The following is a 25,328-nucleotide window of genomic DNA, read 5'->3' as shown; positions in this document are numbered from 1 at the left end:
CTGTGCTCCTCCTGCAGGACTGCTAGTATGGGGCGTGTCTTCCCTGACACTCAGGCCCCACCAGGCTCCTCTCCTTTGGGCCCATCTGCTTTCTCCGATGTGGCTGACAGTGCAAGGGGTGCTGTGGACCTCTTCGCGGCCTTGCCTGGAGGCTCATCCTTCCCACGACCAGGGGAAGCCCAGCCTCGGGGGGCCAGGGTCCTTTCCCGGCTGCCGCCGACTTGCCATGCCGGCTTGGGCAGCTCTCTGGGCCTTCAGTTCCTCCTCTCCGTACTGGAGCTGAGGGTGGCCCGCCTGTCTGGGCATCTTCCCCTCGCAGCACGTAGCAGGGCCCAGGTGCCCTCTGGCTCTCTGTTCAGGGCGCAGCCTCACTCCTGAGCGGCCTCCACACCTGTCTACCCTTCCATGACCTGGCTTTGACTTTGACTCCGTGGTCTCTCTTTGGTCTAACCAGACTGTGTGGTCACCCCTTGATTTTAAACCTCCCGTATCACTCTGTTTTAGGTGTTTTTGCTGAAAAAGAGCATTACCTTTGGATTTTTATTTCTTTTCATGAGGGTGTTAACCCACCCGTGTGAATTGGTCAGAGCCACGTGTCCGCGTCGGGTGCCGTGCTGGGCTCCCGCTTCCTCTGCTTGTGGCCTGTCTTTTTGCCCCTGACCTTCACATTCTTTGATTTTCCCTCTGGTCACTGGCAAGGTCTACGTCTTCCGTTCAATTTGCCGGTTTATCTTTATTTTTAAATGGACATATGTGGTAAAAATGAACATCAAGAATAAATGCATCACTATTGATTCCTGTCTGTGTAGAAAGAAATTTGCTCATTTCCCTGCTTCCTCCCCACAGTTTTCACAGGTATAATCCAAGATTTTAGATCCAATTTTCACTTTTTTTTTAAAGATTGGCACCTGCGCTAACATCTGTTGTCAATCTTCTTTTTTTTTTCTTCTCCCCAAAGCCCCCAGTACATAGTTGTAGATTCTAGTTGTGGGTCCTTCTAGTTGTGGCATGTGGGACACCACCTCAGCGTGGCCTGATAAGTGGTGTCATGTCAGTGCCCAGGATCCAAGCTGGAGAAACGCTGGGCCACTGAAGCGGAGCGCATGCACTTAACGATTCGGCCACGGTCCAGCCCCCCCAGTTTTCACTTTTAATCTGTTTATTTATTTTATCATTATGCCTCTTCTTGTTCCAGAACAATTGTCACTACTTAAAGTCCCTTCTTTTCCAACTTAACCGTCCCATCCCAGCGCCTTGACTAGCTGGAGTATCTTTATCAGCCAAGTTTTCAGGAATGTTGTGACTTATGCATCTGGGATGAACTTTCTGTTGCTCTCACACATATGAACAATAATTTGACTGGACATTGATTTATTTTTAAAAATTTACCTTTAACTTTTTTTTTTAACAACTGTTGCCAATCTTCTTTATTTCCCCCTCTGCTTTTTCTCCTCCAATCCCCCCAGTACATAGTTGTATATTTTAGTTGTGGGTCCTCCTAGTTGTGGCATGTGGGACACCGCCTCAACGTGGCCTGATGAGCGGTGCCATGTCTGCGCCCAGGATCCGAACTGGCGAAACCCAGGGCTGCCAAAGGCAGAGTGCACGAACTTAACCACTCAGCCACGGGGCCGGCCCCATTCCTTTAATTTTTTGAATCAAAATTCGGAGTGCACAGAGTTTAGTGTCACCGGTCATTTTGCCTGAGAGGCAGTGGTCCCCCCGCCGCTCCTCACTGCCTGCTTCCCCGGGAAGGTGCTTCCAGCCCTTGTCGCTGACCCTTTGGAATTTGTCTCCTCGCCTCTGTAGGACATGCTGATATCGTTACCTTTGATTTTAGGTTCTGTTCCGGGCAGTGTGTGTTGACACCCGCTGTGGCGGTGAGGGTTTAGCGCTCTTGCACACAGACCGTGTCCCCTCCCCTTGTCGCGCGGACATGCACATCCCATCCTTGTCCTTGCAGTGGGGTTAGTGCCACACTGAGACTTTCCACAGGGCTAAACTGTAACCTGTGGTCTTCTTCATTTCCTGCACAACTTTTCTATTCCCTGGCATTAATAACTGTCGGCTTAATTTTCAATAATCTAGTCATCATCTAGTCTAGTGATTTTCTATAATCTAGTCATCATCTAGTCTGTTAATTTTCTATAATCTAGTCATCATCTAGTCTGTTAATTTTCTATAATCTAGTCACCATCTAGTCTAGAGATTTTCTATAATCTAGTCACCATCTAGTCTAGTGATTTTCTATAATCTAGTCATCATCTAGTCTGTTAATTTTCTATAATCTAGTCATCATCTAGTCTGCTAATTTTCTATAATCTAGTCATCATCTAGTCTGTTAATTTTCTATAATCTAGTCATCATTTAGTCTGTTAAATTTCTATAATCTAGTAATCCCCATCTATCAATTTTCTATAATCTAGTAATCCTGTAGTCTGTTAATTTTCTATAATCTAGTCATCATCCAGTCTGCTAATTTTCTCTGCACTGTCACGGACCCATGTCCAATGGTCCTCAGCTGAGCCCTTCTCCTCTCAGAATCTTTGAGTCCCCAGCATTTCTACCATGCCCCCCTAACCCATTGTCCCAGAAGTCTGGGGGCCCACCGTGGCCTCTGAACCCTCCCGTCAGCACTCCTTTCACCCCGTTTTTGGGGCATGTTATTCTCCCTCCCTCTGACTCTGCTGAGAGAGAATTCCAGGTGGGAAATGAGTTTCCTGGAAATGTTGACGACGACATTCCCCTGGCTTCCAGCTTCCAGAGCCGCTGTGGGCAGTCAGTGCCAACAAGATGCTTGACACTTTGTGTGCTTTTTATATTTGTCTTGTTTCGCTGTACTCTCCCTCTCCAGAAGCTTTTGGGGCCTTCTCTTTGTCTTCAGTGCTCTCAGGTTTCACATCGTGTCTTGACGAGGGTCCATATCCCTCCGGTTTGTGGGTCTTTCCAATCTAGCATCTCCAGACCCTCCATTCTGGGACCTTCTGTGGGTTGTTTTCCCATTGGTAATTCTTCTCCTCTCTCCTCTCTGTTCTCTTCTGGAACTCCCATCATTCAGATGTTAGGTCTCCCAAATTGGTCCTCTAAATTTCTGATCCTTTTTCTCTCTCTGCTCTTCTTAATGGCTTTCCTCAACTGTATCCTCCAAACTCTTCTAATGTTGTCATTTCTGCTATCATATTTTTAATTTCCAAGAGCTTTTCATACTGGTTCCTTTTGTTTAATAAAATGCATAATGACCATTTCCTTTTGTGGTGAGAACAGTCAGGAGCCACTCTCTTAGCAACCTTCAAGTATGTAATACAGCGTTATTAGCTATCATCACCATGCCGTACCTTAGCTCCCCACAATTTTTTCGTCTTATAGCTGGAAGTTTGCACCCTTTGGCCAACATCTCCCCATTTACCCCAGCCCCCGGTAGGCCCCTCTGCCCTGTTTCTCTGTGTTTGAGTTTTCTAGATTCCATATATAAGTGAGATCATCCAGTATTTGTCTCTCCCTGTCTGACTCATCTCACTTAGCGCAATGCCTTCAGGGTCCGTCCAAGCTGTCACAAACGACAGGATTTCCTTCTTTCTCATGGCTGAATAATGTTCCATTTAACACAACATGTTTAAAAATTGTCTCAGTGTCTTTGGGACGTTGAGCCAGTGCAATTCAAAGGGTGTGATCATGAAAGTGTGTGCTTGTGCCACGCCTTCACTGAGGGTCCTCAGGTGGTTTAAAAAGTGTCCCATGACAGCTTTACCTCACATTTCAGCAAGAGTGCCCAGGCCCAGGTAATAATAAAACCTTTCCCCTCCGCACGGGGCCGTCTGTGGTGAAGGGACAGCAGAGTCCTCCTTTGGGTGATGTTTCTCTCTTCTTCCCCCATTTGGGGTGGAGGAGACGCAGGGTGACAGGCGCTGCAGTGAGACGTCATCGTTGCCTGCCTGGGCTGGCTGGCGCTGAAAGGCGGCTCCTTCCCGAGGAGCCTGAGATGCTTCTTTGCAGGCCATCCCTTGGGGGCCATTCTCTCAGGACAGGCCCTCTGGCTCCTACTGGGCAGGACTGAAAACAGCTTCTGGCTGTTTCTCTCTCCCCTGAGGCCCACATCTGGTCCATGAGAAAAACTCACTTGTTCTTGCTCCCTCCATGTCTCGGCGTGGCTGCTGCCCTGTGAGAGACAGATGTGCTCGGCCTTTCTGAGACCCAGTAGGGCCCACAGGGCACTCCCATGGGAACCTGATTGCCCTTCCTGAAAGAGGGTCTCCCAAATTGTGCAAGCAATCAGGTCATCCAGGGGACGGCCCCAGCCCTTGGGAACTGCGGGACTGGCTGGTGACCCAGGTGTGGCTTTGTGTGAAAGTGTACGCTGGTTGTGCCTGGTTGGCGGGGGAGAGACAGACACATTGCTCAGCAGAATGAAGCAGAAGACTGTTGCGGCTTCTCTGGGAGACCAGGAAGTGGGGGGGCACCCAGAATGGAGAGAAGCAGGATAAGTGGGGTGGGGAGAGGGCTGAGTAGGGACAGGGCCGTCTAATGAGTGGTGCCAACCTACTTGCTGTGGTGCCAGGTACGCTTCCTCTTCACTTCCTGTCACCCAGCCTCAGCCCAGGGATCTCAGTCTGTGTCCAGACCGTCTGCTTGCGAGGAGAAGAGCACATCATTGGAGCAACCTAACAGAGTCCCTGCCACCTCCCCTGGCTCCTCTAAGGGAGGTGGGCATACTCTCATGTATCAGTGAACTATGGCTGGGTGACAAATCATACCATACCTGGTGGCCTGAAACAACAAACATTATTTCTTACAAGCCTCTGGGTTGGCTGGGCAATTCTGATGACCTGGGTGGGCTCACGCATGCATCTGGGGCTAGTGAGGGTCAACTGGGCAGCTCTGTTGACCTAGGTGGGGGTCTCTCACATGTTGCATGGCTGGCTGGCTGGAGGCTGGTCTAGGATGCATAGGACCTCTCTTCAGGGTCCTCCAGCAGGTCAGCCCAAGCTTGTTCATGCAGCAGGTGTTAAGTGTTCCACAAGATCAAGTGGAAGCTGCAAGACTTCTTGAGGCCCAAGCTCAGATCTGGCACAATGTCAATTTCACTCCATTCTATTAGCCAAAACAAGTCACAGGCTAGCCCAGAAGGGGAGGGGAAATGGGCTTCACATCTTGATGGAAAAAGTACAAAGCCACCTTGCAAAGGCGTGGATCCAGAGAGGCATGGGGAACTGGGACCAGGTTTGTGTCCATCTGCCACATCTTGCAACCTATAAGCAGAAGGGCCTGTGAAAACCTCAAGCTGCTGCTGGTCAGGGCCAGAGGCCATTGCTTCTTTGCCATCTGTGGGGCTTCCACCAGTGTAGTCTCCCGGGTGGGAGGCACATTTTATAGCAGAAGGAGGGCAGGACTCATGTGACTGACGCTGCGAAGCAGCCGCAGAGCTGAGGAGTCAGCAGGGCAGCCCTGCAGCAGCCGGACTTCGGGGCAGGACCAGGGCCCCGCGGCCTTCCGACGCGGGAGGACCGCCCACAACATGGCGGAGCGCCCGCCCGACCTCAGCCCTCACCAACACCGTCAGCGGGGGGGAGACGAGAGTGCCAGAAGAAGGGGGAATTCCTCCTTGGGCCTCGAGATGTGCTGGGCAGGGAACCGAAGGACTCAGGGCCCAGATGGTGTTTTCATCTCGTGTTCCAGCTGGCGGCTAAGGCTCGGGGAGAGGAAGGAACATATGGAGGTTGAACAGCTGGCTAAGTAGATGCAGTCGAAGAATGTGATTTTGGTTTTCTGGACCGTGGCTTAAGACGGGTTCTTGGCCAGGACTAATATTAACCATCTAATACCGTGCGTGTGTACAGAGCTTCACTGTCTCAAGTCACCTTGGTCAGTACCTGTGTTGTCCTCACTCCACACTAACCGGGGTTGAGGGCAGCTGCATTTTACCCATTTCGCAGATGGAGTCAGAGAGGAGAGGGCCCCTGCCGTGGAGATCTGAAATCGGCGCTCATCTTGCTCTTTCACGTGCTTCTAGTGAGAGTGGTGTGGAGCCAGGCTTTTCCCTTCTTGTGACCCACAGAAAAAAAATTTACATCCAGACTCAGGATATATATGTATGTTGCGTGTGTGCCGCACTTGCGCATGTATATGTGTGTGTGCGGGGGGCATTCGTGAAAAAGACAAGAGGGACATGAGAGGTGCCAACAACAGGGAGGACAGTCCACCACGTGCCCAGGACGCCCCTGTGTGAGGATGGAGAATGGGAGGTGTGTGCCGTGGGCAGGCCTGGGCGGCAGAGAAGCCCGCGTTCCAAGCTGCGGCCTTTCTTCGTCCCTGGTTTCCTCTCTGCCGCCTTCCTCCTCTGGTCAGGAGTCACAGGGTCCCTGGCCGGCCCACTCATGCGGGGTGTCGTCCTCTCGCCTTCGAGGGGTGGCTGCTGTTGTCGCCGTCCCAGAGTCCCTTCCTTCTGCTGCAACTGGCTCGTTGGTTTCATGACGCACCGAGGGGTTGGGGCCCGCGGTTTGGGCAGCGGTGGCTGCCCGGTCTCGCCTGCTGGGCTTGCCTTTCTCGTGGTCCCCTTCCTCGCAGTGGGTCCTGCTTCCCCATCATGGAGGTGGGGAACTTGACCGGGGCTGGAGAATGGAGCTTCCGATTCCCCTGGGCGTAGCTGGGCCCTCCGAGGCCGGGCGAGTTCCACCAAATCTGACCCTGGGTGTGCGCTGTTGTCTGTACCCACCAGCATCTGACATGAGGGTCTCTGACTGGTGAGCTGTGGGGTGTGTAGACGCCCAGCATCATGTGGCTCCAAGAGGCGGGGCAGTGTAGGCGCTCAGGCACAGTGCTGTCCCGCTCTCCAGGGAGGTCACCCACGCCCCGCGGAGGGGCACCGGCAGTGTCTGGTACCGGCAGTTACACCGGCTCTTCAGGGGTTGTCACTTTTGACCCCTCCAATCGGTTTCTGGCTGGTCCTCGCCTGCCGTGGCTGGGTGGGCACGTCGGGGCTGCCTGCCGTGCAGCTGCAGAGCGCGTGCTGGGCTGGACGGGGTCAGGTGGGGGGACGCTGGGGGCTCTCTCAGCCACACCTCCCCTGAAGGGGCCCTTCCACACGGCATCTCCCCGCACCCTCCCTCCACTCTGATGGAGACCGTGGACCTTCTGTGACAGGTGAGGAAACTGAGGCCATATGACCTGCCCCAGTCTGCAGCTCGTCAGCTGAGCACAGCCCCTCTGACGCTGCGACGAGGCTCTCCACGTCACTGGTGTCCCCCAACGTGTGGCGGCACCCAAGAGACACGTGAGGAGAGCCGTGGGCCCAGCATGGAATGCTTCCAAATTCCACAGTGAGCAAGGTATTTCCCTACAAATTATCTTTCAGGTCTTCTAATGGCTTCAAGCAGAATGCCTTGATTTGGTGCTAGAGTGTTTTAACACCTTTATAATACTTGCTAATCTCTCTTCTTCTAACAAAGAGGGAGTGGGCCTCAGGCTGAGAGTCTTGCCAGGCAGCGCTATCAAATTAGGGCTTAATAACATTATTTTGACTTCATTGTGTTTTCTTGTTCTCATATTATGGAAATTGAGGCTCCTTTCCGTTTATGAAGCGATATAAAGTTTTCTGTTAGGTATACACTAAATACAAATAAAAGAAATAGAAAAATAAAAGAAAATTCAGGTATAAATTAAAATTAGCTAGTGTTTGAGGAAACATAAGTCCAAGAAAGTCTGAAACCAGAGTGAAAGGCAGGATGGGAGGAGGGCTTGGCAGGGTGCCAAAGTCCAGAGGGCGTGGTGACCACAGGCCAGCAGCTGCCTCTTCGAAAGCCAGGGGACAGGTGGCACCCAGGGACCACTCCCAAGGCACTAACCAGCCCACCACCACTGGTCCTCAGGGCTTCCTGACCGGCCCCTTCTCTGCCACCGCACTCCTGCGTGTGGACACAGCCTGGCTGGAGGGTCTGGATGTGGCTCCTTGTTTCCAGGACCTCTGGCTGCATCCATGACTGAGATCCGGGGGCCAACGAAGGCATCTCTGTCGTCCCCCCGCCACAGCCTGGGAGTGGGTGGGCCTAAGGCTTGAATCTGGGGAACCATCCATTTTCTCTGGATCTCTGGACGCTGGCTGTGGTCCTGGCATGCTGCCTGTCTCTTGCCCAGCCCAATCCCTCAGTCAGAATCTTGATAATTAGGGAGGAGCATTGCCCATCACACACCCAGATCTAGACTCGGCCATACTCCGCTGCTGTTGTGCCCCCTTCGCTCAGGCCTGGGTTCATCAGGACCCCTCTGGGTGCTTAGACAGAGGTACTGCTATGGCTGATCTAACCAGGATGGAGTGAACCTGTTGGTCACTCACCCAAAGCCATCTCTTCCAGTCACCAGCTGCCTCCCCCGGAGCAAGCCCCTCCCCACCTGGGTTTTGCTCAGTGTTGTTAGAGCCCCAGATCTGTAGGTGTCCACTCTCCTCCATGAAGCCCTGGGGAGGGGTGGGTCTTAATTAGTCTAAGCCAATCACAGAAATTCCATTTACCTAGCCAGTGATTGGCTTAGGAAGAAGCAGCTGGCCTGATTCTGGCCATTGAGATGTGAGGTTGCATGTGTGATGCCTGGAATTTTGGCAGCCATCTTAGGCTCATGAAGAACATTAGCCTGAGAGAAATTTGCTGAGAATGACAAAGCAGAAAGACCGAAGGCTCTGGGTCCTAGGGCTTCTTCTTGGGTAGGACAGAGCCTTTTATATAAGCGACTTTTAGTTGGGTTTTCTGCTACTTGCACCCAAAAAGCAGCCCAACTAATACACACAGAGAGAGTGGGCGGTAGTACACTCAGGGAGCAGGTGCCAGCACCCTGGGCCACTGTCTGTGGCTGTCGGCCTCATCTCTGTCCCGTTCTCTGTGAGAAGGCCAGTGTCGTCTTCTCTCCTCTCTCCTGCAGCCTGGGGCATGAGGCTGGCTGTGGGAAACTCAGTTGGTGGGGGAGGCCTGGAACCTGTTCTCTCCTGGGATTCCAGCCCTGACTGTGGCCCCAGGAGTCCAGGGCTCTGGCTCCTTCCGGCACACAGCACAGCCTGGGGGCCTCGGCACCCCGCATTCCCTGTCCCCCTGCAGGGGCCTCCTGCCTCTGATGCTTCCCCAGCACGGGGCGAGGCCAGGATGCCCAGACCTGAACATTTAGTTTCCTGGTCACCATTTTTAAAAGTGGTTTTACAGCACAAAGTTTTGCTATTTCCTTGTAGGTTACTGCTCATGGATTTTTAACTGTTTCTTTAAAAACAGTTTTTTCCCCTTTGCTTTACTATTTTTCATTTGTTTTACTAGGTCTCGGGGCAGGAGATCCAGTGAGCCTGCTTTATTTTACCGTCTTTCCCCGAGTTTCAGCCTGGCGGCCTCTGTGCCTCCTCCTGAGCTGGCCACCCTACCCTGAGCCCCTCAGGAGGAGCGCCGGCTTGGGCATCTCAGAGGTGGGCCTCCCGCAGGCAGCAGGCTCCTTGCCAGCACCAGCCGGCGAAGGTGACGTGTCATCACAGCAGAGACCACCTGCCACCATCCCTGTGCCTGTGGCCCTCTGGCTCCATGTGATGGGACGGTTTTCGTGTGTTCTTGCTTGTTGTGAAATGCAGCAGGACTCGTGGGTGTAGCTCAGCATCAGCTTCACTGTAGTAAAAGGAAAGGGAGCAGCGGGGCGCCGAGGGCCGGGCCAGGCCGGAGTTGCCGAGTCAGGCGCACCTGGGCATGAGTTCTGGGTCCGTGCTTCCTGGCCGCGTCTGCAAGCGTTAAACAGGCTGTTGTGTAATTAAGGGACGGACACTGGCAAGCTGTGTCGTCTCCACAAGTCTCAAATCCTTTCTCTGTGGAACGGGGGCAATGATCACATTGCTCCTTTGGTGCTGTAAGAGGAGTAAAGAGATTGTGCGCGTGGGGCGCCTGACACAAGGCTTGGCCTGTATCCAAGTTGGGAATTGTCACTATTTAGAACAAGATTTAAAGAAATGCAGCCCTCAGGTACACTGATGTGCGTAATGTGTTAATTTACGATGTTTGTCAGTAATCATTGCTTCGTTCAATCCTGTGTTCTCACAGACTTGAGCAAAACCACACAGGTCTGGGCCAGAGTCTGGGCGCCCCCTCCCCCCGGCGCTGGGCCCACAGCCGCAGACCCCACCAGCCCCAGCTCAGTCTCTCCCCGGGGCCCCTCTTTCCAACTGCCCTGTCCTGTCAGCGTGACCCTCATCTCCCACCGGGAGGATGCTCTGCAGACTTTTCTCTTCCTCTCCTGCGTCTCCCGTGACGCCACACCCAACCCCCACAGCCTGACGGGCGCCCCCACTCTCAAGGATGGCAGCCTGGCTTCCCAGCGAGGGCGGAGAGCAGGGGCCACATCTCTTCTCTCCAGCCCAGGGCTGGCCATGCTGAGGTGCCTGAGAAAAGCCTCCTGACGGAGCCCGTGTGGGCTTCCTGACTGCCTGCTCTACGGTTGTCTCCCCTTCACTCCCCGTCCTCTCGCTCGTCTGAGTCTCCGTAGTGCTCATCTCCACTGGACGGGAAATGTTTACCATCTGTTTGTCGGTCGCCTGTTTGGGTGCAAGGGAACACGCGCACCGCGAGGGTGGTTCATCATCTGTTTTGTGCTCTGCTCTGTCTCCACCACCTGCAAGTTTCGCCTGGCACGTAGTAGGTCTTCAGTAAATACAGTCTGGGTGAACAAACTCCCCAGACAGAGTTCACCACTATGGACTTTGGTTACTCCTTGCAGACTGGACTCCTCCAGGGGGTCACAAGTACGCACACACTTTATTAAACGGGATAAAGTGGGGGCCAACGGAAAGAAGGAGAGAGGGGAAAGAGAAACAGACGGAGAGGGATAAAGAACACACACACAGAGAATTGTACCAACTAATTGTACCTAGTGACAAGTCACAGGGGCCAGCTCAATACCTTTTTACCTGTCTGACGCCCTAATCAAAGTCTGCCTTCCTTAATCCTGGTCGCCATCCCTCACATTGATCCCAAACCAGAGAATAGAGAGGAGCACACGCCTGGGGGCAAAGAGAAGGCAATTAACAACCCCCTGGCTTCACTGAGAAGCTGTCACCCAGCAGTTTGCCCTAACGCTGCAGAGTTCTTTTTCCCCTGGGCTATTTCTCTCCTCACCTTTCCTTTCTGCAATTCATGTTTGGAACAGTTAGGAGGCCAGGAACTTATAAAAAGACACTATTGGATTACACCAGGGATTCCCAAACTTTTGGAAGTCATGGAACCTTGGTTTAAAAAAAAAAAATCATTCATGGCAAATAGAGACTTTTATGGTTATACTTTGAGGTAGAAAATATTCATTGGGCACTTTCCATTCATAGTAATCCTATAAGGTTCAGAGAGGTAAAGACAGTTGCTAAAGGTCACACAGCTAAGCAGTGGAGCTGGGATTTGAACACAAGTCTTGGCTCCAGGCACAAGGCTCAGGGCTCTCACGTCCAGCACTGCCTCCTAGGCCATGGGAATGCTAGCGAGGCCCCAGTGCTCTCACGTGTACCAGCCCAGGGCTCCTGGAGGACGGGAGGCAGAGACCAGGCAGGCAGGGCGTCCGCCCTTCCTGGCCAGTGTAGAGAGATCCTGCCCATCCCTCAGGTCTGACTGCAGGGTCAGGCCTAGCCGTGGAGTGGCTGTCGGAGCTCGTGTCCAGAGAGGCTGAGGGGTAGCACTTGGTGTTCCCTTGCCGGGCTGCACTTTCACACTCCCATCCAAGTTCCATGGCTCTTCTGGACGGGGCATGGGCTAGGGACTGGCGTGTGGGCGGCAGAGAATGGAGCCTGAGTGATCTCAGATGCTTTAGTCAATGGGATGAGGGAGGGGGAGCAGAGGCAAAGAGGGAGGGGTGAGCTGGAGCTCAAAAACCAGGCGGGTGGTCCAGCTAGGATGGATTCTTAAGAGGCAGCATGGCCGCCCTCCCTGGCCCTTCGGTTTGGGCTTCTCTGGTGGCTGCTGCCGACAGCCCAGGGTGAACTCCAGGGCTGGTTGGGAGGTTCCCCCAGCTGCAGTTCAGTCCAGGTCCTTCCAGAGCAGCAGCCGGCCACAGCAACGCTCCCAGGCAGCCCTCCAGTACTGCATGTCCAGCCCCCCGCCCCCAGTGGAGGGCTGCGGTCCGGCCTGGGGTGTGGTGCACCAGGCATGGCAGGAGCAGGAGATGGGGTGCAGTGTGGCGGAGGAATGTGGGGCCACATGGCCATGGCATAGAGGACCTCCATCACAGAAGGGTCCCTCCTTGGCTCTGGAGACGTCTCTGCCCTTCAGCTTGGGAGGGTCTGTGTGTGTGTGTGGGACGAGCAGAATGGAGGCCCCGCAAGCACCTGCTGCAAAGACCCTGTGTGAGGTCTGTGTAATTCTTTAATTTCTTGCCCCCTCCCACCTGCGAGTGTCCCGGTGGGTGTTCCTCAGTGGTCTGTAGCCTCCGTAGGTCAGCATCAGAAAGTTGTGGCGCTGCGGACAGGCAGGATGCAAGGAGATTGCAGAGGTGGAAGCCAAAGCAGCTGTCACGGGCTGCGTTCTAGACCCACAGGTGTGCCCAGCTGTGGCGACGAACCCAGATCAACCACGTGGGCTGGGAGGACAGTGTGCTAAGCGTCAGCTGAAACCAAAGGCTGCTTCCTTCCCTCCAGCCTGGAGCCACACCTTTGCCCTGTGACTTTTACGGGTTGGTCTGTGGGGGTGTCGGCAGGGCAAAAAAGGATGTGGACGAGAGGAGCCTGGGAGTCCTGTAAAAATGGGAGTCACTGGGGCCGTGAAAGGACTGTCCAGGGGAGCGTGGCGGACACAGAAGAGCCCGCTGGTCGAGTGCAGGGACAAGGACGGATTGGAAGAAACGCCCCTTCCCCAAGACAGAGTCCCAGCATCATTTTCTAGTTACACAAGAAATATACCAGTACACTCTCTTTTAAAAACAATAAAAAGCTTCCAGATAAACCCAAAGTGCCCTGTAGCCAGGCTTTAACCCTCGTGCACACCCCAAGCTACTCCTGTGAAATCGATGAGTTTCCCCCTAGATGGTTAAAAATGCTTTTCTGCGCTGATCCATGTAGATCTAGGTTGAGTTTTTTTTTTTTTTTTAATTTTTTTGAGGAAGATTAGCCCTGAGCTAACATCTGTTGTCAATCCTCCTCTTTTGGCGGAGGGAGACTGGCCCTGAGCTAACATCTGTGCCCATCTTCCTCTACTTTATATGTGGGACGCCTGCCTCAGCATGGCTTGACAAGTGGTGTGTAGGTCCTCACCTGCGATCCGATCCACCGAACCCCGGGCCATCGAAGTGGAATGTGTGAACTTAACCACTGCACCACCGGGCTGGCCCCTAGGTTGAGTTTTTAAGCCGTTGCACAATATTCTACTACATGATTATGGGAGATCTTAGCTATTCCCCGGCACTGGTGGACGTATGGTTGTGCCAACATTGGCGAGGGGCATCCTGGACGCGCCTTCTCACACACTGGCCAGGGCTTCTCCAGGGTCCACACCCACACCCGGAAGTGGAAAGCTGTGTCCTGAGGCATCTGTGTTTTCACAGGGCACGAAAGTAACTCATTTCCTTCAACCTCAACAGCTCGTGATATTATCAAGCCCCTTTTTGCTGATTACATGGGTGAATTAGAGGCTGTCTCGTGGTTGATTTAATATGCATTTCCCTGATTACGGGTAGGGTTTGGCATCTTTCCTTCTGTCAGTTGGCCTATGTATTTCCTCTTCAGTGAATTCATGTCCTTTGGCCACTTTCCTGTTTGGTAGCTGTCCTTTTCTTACTGAGGTGAGGTGTTGCTTATATACTCTGGATGCCGCAGGACAGAGTTCTCTGTGCAGAGCAGCATGTTGGCGGCCTGTTACAACAGCTAACAGGACTGGCTGTGTGGGGCTGCAGGCTCGTCTGTAACTGGACTGTCTGTGGTCTTTTCATTGACGGCTGCACCTTCCCCACCGAGAAATGGGCACGGTGCACGTTATGGTCATGGTGGAGGTGGGGCTGTAGTAAATCCTTACTGGAGGAGTAGTCATTTCCCGCTTTGAATCCACCTGTAAATGGATACCCTATGGGGAGAAACATCAATTCTTGGGCAGCCCAGTAAGCCACCCCCTGCCGGTCCTGGACTGTGCCAAACATCCTCCTCTCATCATCCTTCCGTGAGTGGGGAATGCAGCATGAACACCCAGAAACAAGTCAGGCTGGGGACACAGCATCAGTCTTCACACAGGGGAGGGGGCATCGACGTCCTAGCTCAGAAGTGTGCACTGAGTGGAGTGGAGGTGGTGCAGTGAGGGGAACACTGAGCCCCAGTCGCAGAGGGGCCCCCACACCCCTGTGGCAGGAGGCTCCAGCAAGCATGGAAGAGCCCCCCTGATGTAGCACAAGGAAGACTGTGCAAACTGTCAGGGGACAGGCTCTTCTGCTCATAACTCTTCCTCTTGGGAACCAGACCCCAAGGCAGAAATGGACTTGCAGGTCATCTGGTGGGGAGTGCCTTGCCAGACCGGAGCTCTGCGGCTGGAAGGGGCTTCAGACTAGTGCCACACTGAGGTGCGAGGGCTGAGCCACTTCACCCCTGTGTTGCCCGGGGAGGCTGAGCCTTGACGGAGGCAGCTCCTGGAGAGGGCTCAGCTGTGGGTCCTCAGCAGCCAGCTCTCCCCATGCCTGGGGACTGAGAGCCTGAGAGCTGGGGTCCCAAAGGGGGCCGCGCTCTGGCGCTCCCAGCTGGCTCAGAGCAGACCCGAGCCTCCGAGTGCAGCCGTGGAGACACCTGATCAGTGCCGCAGCCTCTTGGCCTTGGCGCCCCCGTTTCCCCCTCTCTTCCCGGCTTCACTCAACCTGAGCCACCCCCTGCCGGTCCTGGACTGTGCCAAACATCCTCCTGCCCTGGGCTCTGAGGGAACGCCCCCTCCCCCATGAGGGCGAGCTCCATCCCTCGCCTTCCTCCATCCCTTGGGAGTTGGACTATTTCCTTCTCAGGGGACACGTACTCTGATCACTGAAAATGGAAAACATTCCCCAAGTAGCTCGTCCTTCTAATCCTGCCTTGTGATTGTCCCCCTGTCACCACCACCAGACCTGTCTCATCATTTTGCAGATTCTCTCCCTGGGAGGACAGAAGCTTGCTGAGGGCAGGCATCTTCGTCTCCCTTGTTCCCCACTGGGTCCCTGCTAGAACAGGGCCTGGGCACGGTCACTGCTCGGCGGGGCTTGCTGGCGAATGGACGAACACTCAGAGGGCAGAGCGGGCTGAGATCAGACTCAGATTCTTCTGTGGTGGAACATAGCCATGCCTTTAGGGAGGCGGGCTCTGCGGGATGGGGTTTCATGAAGGACACAGCCATGTCCCTTTGGGATTGGCCCCAGAGTGGTGAGCAGGACCCAGCCTACGGTACGCCTGCAGTAAAATGCTGACTAACGGAAAGTCAGACTTGGACACTGGGTGCAGCCCCAACAGCTACACCAGCTACACAGCATCATGCGCAGATGGCGTGCTTCCACAGCTGGTCGGGGAGGGAGGCGGGTGCACCACACTCCCAGGTCCCTCCTTCGTGCCACTGCTGATAAGACCTGAGAAAAAGATTCTTATCTCATCCATGGCAAGGACAACTACAGAGCACTCGCTTTTACTATTTGAGGGGAAAGCCAACTGTGGCACACTCTCTCATGTCTCGCCCCCAGTTATTCAGTCACACACTCGTCTAGGTGTTGCCGTGGAGGTATTTTGTAGGTGTAGTTAACATCTACAGTCAGTTACTTTAAATAAAGGAGATTATCCCTGATGAGAGCCCTTAAGGACAGAACTGAGGTTTTCCTGAGGCGTAAGAAAGGTTCCAGCCTTTCCTAATGGCCTGCCCTACAATTTCAGATTTGCCTAGCCAGACCCCCACAAGCATGTAGGTCAATTCCTAGCAATAAATCTGTTTCTCTCTCTGTCTCCTTCTCTCTCTCTCCATATATATACTGGTTCTGTTTCTCTGGTAGAACCCTGACTGAAACAGAAGAGTAACTGGAAAAAATTTAACTTGGAGAGGAGACTACGAAGGATTTTCCTCTAGTCAGTACAGAGAGTTTTCCAAGTCATGTCTCAGACGTCTGGTGGTCAAGACACAGTCATAAGGGCCAGATCAGGATAGACCTAGTTATCTGTGGCCCAGCCAAGGGTGGCCAAGGTCATAGATCTACATGGTGCAACCAGTATAACAGCTGTTCAGAACACAGTTGACCAGCACATGATGACCAAGGACACAGTGTAGAAGATAAAATGAAGAGGGACAATTGTCCTGGACATGGCTGGCCAAGAAGGCAGTCACAGAGGAAACGGTCATTATCCATAGTTTCCCAGGCCCTAGGTGGCCAGTCCACATTGTGAGGACAAAGCTAAAGAAGATTTGCCGTCCAAAACTCTACGGCCAAGAACATAGTCCTTGAGGAAAAAGCTAGGAAAGAGAGTGTAGACATGATATCACTGGCTGTGAACAAGTCTTGGGGACACACAGCCAATGCCAACAGTGTAGACAGCTGTGCAGGATGCTCATGGCCATCATATCCTTGGGAGAAGTTTGTCCTTGAGATGGGCACTGTGTGTACTTGTGCTAGAGGTAGGCTGTGGTTTATTTTTCTTATTTATCCAAGAAGCTATTTTTGTTCATTAAAACCTAGTTACTCGCTGTATCTAGCCAGGATCCTGGAGTGCTCGCTTGGTTAATTTAAGCAAGCAGAGCTTTGACGAAGTAATTTTATTGTCCTTTGGGATTGGCCAGCTTATGCCAAGCCTCACTCTATCTGTTGAAATGGAGTTAATTTTCGCTGAAATTGCTTCTTAGCAGACAAACACATTCCCCATCATTGAGGGCTTATGCTTCTGCAGCTCTATTATTCCTTAATTTACACACTCGGGCAGCACAGGATCCATGCCCGAGACAGATAGAGACTCCCTGCAGGGTGGAGGGAGGCAGAGGAGGCAACGGCAGCAGCTGCTCAGCCCCACATACCTGGTTAGAATTAGCCATTAGATATTGGTCATTAATCGCCCAATAATGTGCATAGCCAGAGCACCTGTGTGCCCAGCTGTGTGCCCAGGGCAGAAGAGGATGCAAGAAGGTGGCAATGTGATCCCTGTCTTCAAAGAAGTCAGTTTCTTTGGGGAAGTGAGCCTTAGACACAAGGCTCAGAAATGACACAGGACAAAATTAACTCAGGCTGTGGCTCTGGTCCAGGATATGGGAGAACGGACCTACCTTCTGATGAGTCGTGAAGAGTGGGACAGCCTGAAAAAGGAAGAAAATGGCGCTCCTGCTATGCAAGAGGCCTGAAGCTTCTGGGGAACTTCAAGGAGGGACTGCAAGAGTGGGCAGTGGTGGGATGGACGAGGTAAAGAGATCCAGAGGGGCACAAAGGCACTCGATGTACTTCAGAGAGGTGGTCAAGCCAGAGGCAAAGGCCAGGGCTGGGGTCAAGGCCATAAATAATAAGCCAGTGTTTGAGTCATAAAGAGGGTCAACGATAAGATCGAGGCTGGAGGGAGGGTCAGCTTGGGCCTGAAACCTGTGCCCTGGCCAGCACCATGGAGAGCTCCAGCAGGTGCAGGTGCAGGGAGCTTCCACAGCCAGTGCATATCAATATTCAGGTCCCAGTTGCACAAACAGAAATGTAGAAGCTGTATTCTTTAATTCAGCCTTGGCTAGAAAATGTAACTGAAGCAGAAGCTGTGGGCTTTGCCTAGCAGTTAATGAAGAACTTTGAAAAAAATGGGAATCTGTTGACACAGATGCTTTGAGAAGACAAGCGGTAAGCTAGCCATTCCATCTTGTTAGACAGATTAGGGGAACGCGGGGGAATATTTGCACACCAATTACCATAAAATTTAGGTTCAATCTATACTTATTTTATGGCTTGCCTTCAGAAATTTGAGTTTTTGTCTACATCTGTTTGCTAAGAAGATCCATTTTCCTGTAGTATTGAAACTTTTGTCATAGTAGTTTCAAAAAGTGTTGAGTTGTCACATTGAGATTAAAAATGTTTATTAGGAAAAATTACATTTGTTAAAATGTTTGCACAAGGAAAGCATTCATGCAAAGTATGTATTTACCTTGATGATAATTAACCCACTATTTCCCTCACTAACCCAGCCAACCATAGCCAACTCAAGATGTATAAGACAGTGTCAAGTGCCTTCCTGCTAGGAACACAGGAAGATGCACATTTCCACATAAAAAGTGTTTGCAAGTACAACAAGATGACTCTAACATGTTGACTTTTAAAGCCAAAGCATAATCTTTGTTCATGGAGTGGCACAGGCTCCAGGCTCGGGGATCACACGCTTGATCCTGCCCCAGACAGAGGCTCTCCCTGTCCGGGACCCTAGGCAGGCATTAAACCCCCAGCCCTGGAGCCCTCGCCCCTGTGGGCCGTGCAGTTTTAATTTTACTCACTTTCACTGAGTTGTCTCTCCATCTGTCACCTGAAAGCTTGAGGTTTTACTTTAAAGCTTAGCTAGGTTCTTAAAACGTAAGTAAATATTTGAGTACCTCTACACTTTTGGGGTGCATGTGGGGGGTCTGCCGCTTGACTTTGACCTACAAGTCCAATTTTTAACTCCTGGCTGGTTAACTACTTGGATACTAGTCTAGACTGTGAGGCTTCGTGATGCCCAGCACAAAATAAGACTTACTAGTTGTTTGACAAATTGGTGAACAAATAAATGAATGAATGAAAAGTAAAAAAATGAAAAAGCAGGTAAGTTTGAACTTTATGCTTCCACCAGAGCACCATGTCTAAAGTTCAAGAGATGCGTCACGGCGTCAGGGAGCAGGAGGAAGGCAAGGCGTTGGGCACTGATTTAACCAAAATCGTACGCAGCTTCACCTGGCCCAGAGGCTGCCTAACACACAGCTCAGCCCAAACCTGGACGATGCGACAGCACAAGGGGGAGTTTGTCCAGCTGACTCTGGGGGTCTCCTCTTGTACTTGAGGGGAGGAGAGGCAGCCCGACCAAGATTCTCTCCAGGTGGGGATCTAAAGTGAGAGCAATGGCAGTGTGCCTCTCGGGACTGCACTACGAGCTGTGTGGTCTTGGGCGGATTACTTCAGCCTGAGGGTCTCTATTTCCTCAGCGTTGAGGTGGGGATCAGTGAGAGAGCAGCCTTATCAGGGCACAAAGATGATTAGACATTTTGCATTGCATTCGGCACCGAGAAGGTGCTGATGCAGCCCTTAGTATTGTTGAGCAAGTCATACTTTCTGCCTCCCACCAGGAGCGGGGGTCCTGGGCTGTCAACCCATGGCATGGTTTGTGGGTGTCAGGATTGCCAGCAAAGACACACAGGCACTGGATGGAACAACGCTTTACTCAGAGGAGAGACAGGGCAAGACCAGCTTTGGTAGTGGGCATCAGTCCCCCATGGCCAGCAGGTCTTGCCCCACGGCCAGCTCAGGGTGATGGTCTGTGTGCACCCCTTTTGTGCTGCAGGTGAAGGACCCAGCTCCCTCCACATCGGGAACAGATACAGCAGTGAGGTTGGCTAGGGGCCATAAGATACATGCGCTTAAGCAGAACAAAGAAGTACACGTCAAGCCCGGAACAGGGAAAGACACTTGCAAACTAAGGGCTGTGCCCAGCGCAGGCTGTGAGGGCTCCTTCTCTCCGTAGAAGGCAACGTTGCAGTTCTGAGGCACAATCTTACACCGCCGGGAAAGGGTCAAGCAATCTGGGCGTGACTGCCTTTCCCAGCAAGTCTCAACATTGGTACTGAGGTCATGGTGATCATTTTTCCTTGACTCCATCCTTCTTCCCACCTGCTTTATTAGGAAAGTCTCTCTCTATGAAAGCTGAGTCCCAGCCCTTCACTCCAGAGGTGGGCCCCAGCCACCCTGGCACTTCCTTCATCTCTTCTGCTTGTTTTGTTTTTCAGTTGGTATTCTTTTTTTGAAATTAAAAAAAATTATTTTTGAGGAAGATTAGCCCTGAGCTAACATCTGCCACAAATCCTCCTCTTTTTGCTGAGGCAAACTGGCCCTGAGCTAACATGCGTGCCCATCTTCCTCTACTTTGGGACGCCTGCCACAGCATGGCTTGATACTTGGTGCATAGGTCAGCACCTGGGATCCGAACCGGCGAACCCTGGGCCACTGAAGCAGAACGTGTGGAACTTAACCATTGCGCCACCGGGCTGGCCCCTGGTATTATTTTCTGATCACACAATTAATATATATTCATGGTAGATAACATAGAAAAAATCCCTGAACATGCAGAAAAATGTAAAGAACAGAATTAAAATCATTCATAAGCTCATCACTACCGCTAATATTTTGGAGCATCTCCTTGCAGCCTTTTTTTCTACATATATGTATTATAAATAATCTTGAAATTACATTATGTATAAAATTTTTAATGCACAGTTTTCCTTAACATTACAGGTGTGACATGTCTTGATCACTCTAGTGACAAATTGTAGCAGGTGTGATATTTTGAGTCTCGTGTTCAGGTAGACACACAGTGGTAGCATTTTTCATTTATCTATTTCTCTACTTGATTCCACTTATGCCCCCTTCTTCAGATGGCAGTAACTTTGAGGGCGTCATTTCCAGGGAAATTCAGTCTCTTGAGATTTAAACCAATCATTCCCACTCCTTCTCTGTTCTTTCTGCTCCTACTTTGACATCTAAGTTTTGTTCTCTTCTGTTTTTCAAAAGCAAAACTCTAAAAGCCTCAGGAGAGGGAGCCGGTGCTGCTAACCACAGCCGGTCCCCCGACAACTGGCCAGGAGGGTGCCCTGTGGCGGTGCGGATTCGGCAGAGGTGCGGTTCCCCAGGAGGCACCTGCACCGTGCTTGTCCGCCGGCTATTGGCAGAGTCGCGGGAGGGTTTTCAAATTCCCGAGGCTGGGCCACACCCCGACCATGATGTCAGACTCTCTGGGCTGGCTCTTGGCTTCAGTATTTTTTTTTTTTAAAGATTGGCACCTGGGCTAACAACAGTTGCCAATCTTTTTTTTTTTTTTCCTGCTTTATCTCCCCCAACACCCCCCGCCCCGCCCCGTACACAGTTGTATATCCTAGCTGCATGTCCTTCCAGTTGCGGGATGTGTTTTTTAAAAAATTATTTTATTGAGGTCACATCGGTTTATAACATTGTGTAAATTTCAGGTGTACTTTATTATATATCAGATTCTCTACAGACTGCATCGTGTTCACCACCAGAAGTGTAGTTTCCACCCATCACCACACACATGTGCCCCTTCACCCCTTTCCCCCTCCTCCCACCCCCTTCCCCTCTGGTAACCACCGTCTGTTCTCCTTATCTATGTGTTTATCTTCCACATATGAGCGAAATCATACAATGTTTGTCTTTCTCTGTCTGACTTACCTCACTAAGCATAATATGCTCAAGGTCCATCCATGTTATAGCAAATGGCATAATTTTGTCTTTTTTGTGGCTGTGTAGTATTCCACCATGTGTGTGTGTGTGTGTGTGTGTGTGTGTGTGTGTGTGTGTATAAAACCACATCTTCTACTTTTTAAATCTCTCCAGATGAGCTTGAGAACCAGCGCTATGGACCTATTGCTGTGCAAAGTGTGGATCAAGGCAATGAGCATGAGCCAGGAGTTGCTAAAATGCTGAATCTCAGAATCTTCACTTTAATAATACCCCCAGGTGGTGTAGATACACATTAAAGTGTGAGAAGTTTATAGGAAAAGTGATAAAAGTGGTGGAAACCATTTATATGGCTCTTATTCCCTTGTCTATGTGGATGGTATAAGAGGGACAATAATTGGTTTTCATTATACCTTTTAATGCTTCTGGGAACACAAAACCAACCTCATGGTTCCTCTACGTGTATTCTTCCACATAAACTTGGGAGCTACTCTGTCAAGTTTGAATTAAATATTACAACAATTTAAGAAGAATTGGCATATTTGAACTAGTTAGGCCTTCCATTCAGGGACGTGGATGTGTCTTCACATGTTTACCTTCTCTAATGTCTATCATTACCTTGAATTTTTTTCCTTTGACTAGTATCTGCAGCCTTCTAAAAAAAAGTCTTTGGCCAAAAAAAAAGAAGACTAAATAAAGTTTGTTTAGAGAGTAACAGCCATGAAAGCACTACATATTTAAACAAATGGAGGCAACTAAAGCTGCACTCAGAGGAATATTCAAAGCCTCAAGTACTTTTAGTAGTAGACGAGGAAAACCTAAACTAAAAATTTGATTTCAAAAGTCTTTAAAGAAAGGCAGCTGAAGAAAGTAAGAGGAAGGAAATAATTGCATTAGAAGCAGAATTAAAAGAACAGAAAACCAGAAGAATTGAGGAATAAACCCAAGATCCGAATGTTTAGTCTCTAGGTATAATAGTAGATGTGTGTGTCTCTTCTTTCACTCCTACCAGTTTCTGCCCCACGTGTTTTCAAGCTCCATTGTTCGGTGCACATACATTTAGGATTTTAATGTTTTCTTGGAGAACTGACTCTGTTATCTTGCAGAATGTCCCATTTTCTGTTAATAATATTTCTTTTTCGTTTTTTTTGAAGCCTATGTTGTCTTATGTTAATCTAGTTACTCCAGCTTTTGATTAGTATTTCTAATCCTTTTGCTTTTTTCCTTTCTATGTCTTTATATTTAATGTGGATTTCTCACAGACAAAATTTAGTTGGGCAAGACCTTGTTATTTAAATACATCAGAAAAACACTTCACACCTCTGGCCAAACCAATCAAAGTGAAACAAAACAAAATTTAAAAGAAATTAATAAAAGAATGTCATTGCCCAGTTTGAGAAAACTTGATTTTAGGAAGAATTCCCTCCCTTCTGATGGGTGGAAAGAGGGGAGAACCTAGAGACCTACAGATTCATGGTGACAAAATTATTTTCCCTGTGAGAGTTTTAGTGATACAGTATTTTTTAAATCGGTGTGAGTGGGCAGTTATAAATCCTAGCTATCACTGATAAAGTTATTTCTTAGGTGGTTTTTCCTCTAAAATTGTATCCTTCCTTCTTCTGCCCTCATCACCCCCATCAGAGAACATGATCTCTTACATATTGTTGTCTCATTTTATCACTCATTGTTATGACTTTTTGAATTTTGTCATATTTAAATTTGATTTAAATAGGCATTTATACAAAGTGGTTATATTGCCTCTCACCTCCCTACGTCATCATCTCAAGATTTCACAGTCTTTCTAAACCACACTTTCTAAAATTTCAATATCTCTCTACCAAGATGTATCTGCTTTATTTTGCCTTTGTCATACTTAGTGTACTCTATGTCTTTACTTGCATCTCTCGATTTTCGCCTGTCTCGCCCACATCAGAACCCAAGCTCCATGAGAGCAAGGATTTTTGTTGATTTTGTTCACTGGTTACATACCACTGCCTAGAATCATTCCTGGTATGTAGTAGGTGCTCAATAAATACTTGTTAATGATGAATAAGTGAGTTGCTTCAGATGAGAAGTTAAGCTGTGGTACAATAAGTATATTTGGTCTTTATCCCAGTTCCTCGCCCAGAGCTTCAAAAATTCCTGCAATTTCCTGAGTGACAGGAGTGTCTTTTTATGCTAATAAGGTGGTTCATGGTGGCCCCTGGTAGCTTCTAGGGTGGGCGTTGGTCACCAGAAAGAGCAAGCAGACGATAGAGGGTGGAGCTTTCAGCTGCACAGCCCCTGGCAGGCTAAGGGGCCTGGAGATGGAGTCAACTGTGCAGCCAATGGTTTAGTCAGCCATGCCTACGCAATGAAGCCCTGGTCAAAACTCTGGACACAGCAAGCCGCAGGCGTGCTGGGGCTTCTGGTTGGTGAACACACTGGTGTGCTCGGAGGGTGACGCACTCAATTCCATGAGGAGAGGGCACAGAAGCTCCCATCCTCCCTTTCTGCCTGCCCCTGTGTCTCTTCATTTGGCTGTTCCTGATCTGTCTTTTACAGTAAAGCTGTGATCTAAGTGTACCACTTCCAACGAGTCATTGAGTTGTTCTAACAATTACCGAGCCTGAGGGGGTCATGGACTCCCCTGCACTGCGGACGACTGGCCAGAAGTGCATGTGGTGTGTGAGGTCCTGCAGCCTTGTGGGGGACTCCGCCCTAACCTGCCGGGGCTGGCACTACCTTGGGGTGGTTAGTTTTCGGATTGTATTGCAGTACATGCACTTGGGGTAGAAACAGAGCATAAGTTAAAAAAAAGTTAAGTTAAAAAACAGTAAGCAGATTTATGGAAAAATATTGAGTTGTAATGGCAGATAGATGTAAGGGGTCAAAGAAACCCTGATGGAGGTGCCCTACAAGTAACTCAGTTCCTGGAGAGACCCCCACGAGACCTGTGATCAAACAATACAACGGAGGTCCCAACGTGTCGACGGCAGCTCGTTAGCAGTAGAGGAAATTAAGCCATGGGAGAAAAATTTTTTTAAGACATTGGAATGAGAAAGGCATTATTTCTACAGACAGAGGAAACACGTGTGTTAGAAACTCATACCACATTAAACTCTATGTTGATAGATTTGAAACCTTGAAAACTGGAAGATTTGATTTAAAAAAACATAAATGATCAAAACTGACTCAAGAAAAAGCAGAAAGATGGAATACAGCAAGAACCAAGAAAGAAGATGATAGAGTTATATGAAAGAAAAAATGGCCTTCAATGACAGCCCTCAAGTTTTGATGTGTAGGCGGTTTTTTTTCAGGCTTTGGGTAGATTCTCGACTGCCCAAACGTCCAGTGAAATCTCTCCCGGAGGTGGGCTACAGGAATTATTCTTTCCTTGTTTAGTTTGAATTTATCATCTTTTGTTGTCCAAACTATTGATTGCCTTGAGTCCCAGGCACGGCTGTTGGGCTGGTTCCGTCTTGCTGGCGGGGCTGCATCCTTCACCAGAGAGGAGATTGGTGGGGCCCCATGCTGCCTCAGAGCACAGACACTTCATAACAGGATTCTCATGAACCGACTTCTTTTAAAAATGTGCAAATACACAAGGAATGCATTATTGTTACAAGAAAATAAGGAGAAAGACAGATATCGTGAAAGGCCTTGGTCTTAGGTATATGCTGTGCGACGCTGTGCCTGGAGTTAACACTGTATCGTGCTCTTAAAAATTTGTGAAAAGGGTAGATTTCCTGCTAAGTGCTCTTACCACGAGAATATAAAAAGGATATTAAAGTTTGTGAAAGCATTAAAATTTTTTAAAAAGCTTTATTGAATTCATATACCCAAACAAATAACTTTATTTTGAGAAAATGTTTGTATTTCTAGGAAATAAAAGACATGTGCCTAGAAATCAAAATAAAGCTGTATTTTTTAAAAAAATGAAAAAAAAAGAGAGAGACAGAGAGAGAGTCCCTGGAGACTCGCTTCTTCCTTCTCAG

General features: G+C 50.0%; 1 protein-coding gene across 2 annotated transcripts in view; it reads left to right on the top strand.

Moving 5' to 3' along the window:
- Window positions 1–17,512: 17,512 nt before the first annotated feature.
- Window positions 17,513–25,328, top strand: part of PRR20G (proline rich 20G) — a 32,367-nt gene continuing 24,551 nt past the window's right edge. Inside the window, exon 1 of one of the 2 annotated variants that reach the window (XM_023619850.2) lies at window positions 17,513–17,766. The gene's annotated coding sequence lies outside the window, so the exon portion shown is untranslated. The remainder of the gene's footprint in view (window positions 17,767–25,328) is intronic. The other variant, XM_070238412.1, reaches the window with a different exon arrangement.

This window comes from Equus caballus, chromosome 16, assembly GCF_041296265.1.
Source record: "Equus caballus isolate H_3958 breed thoroughbred chromosome 16, TB-T2T, whole genome shotgun sequence".
Lineage (NCBI taxonomy): Eukaryota > Metazoa > Chordata > Mammalia > Perissodactyla > Equidae > Equus > Equus caballus.
This window is presented reverse-complemented; position numbering and strand designations above follow the sequence as displayed.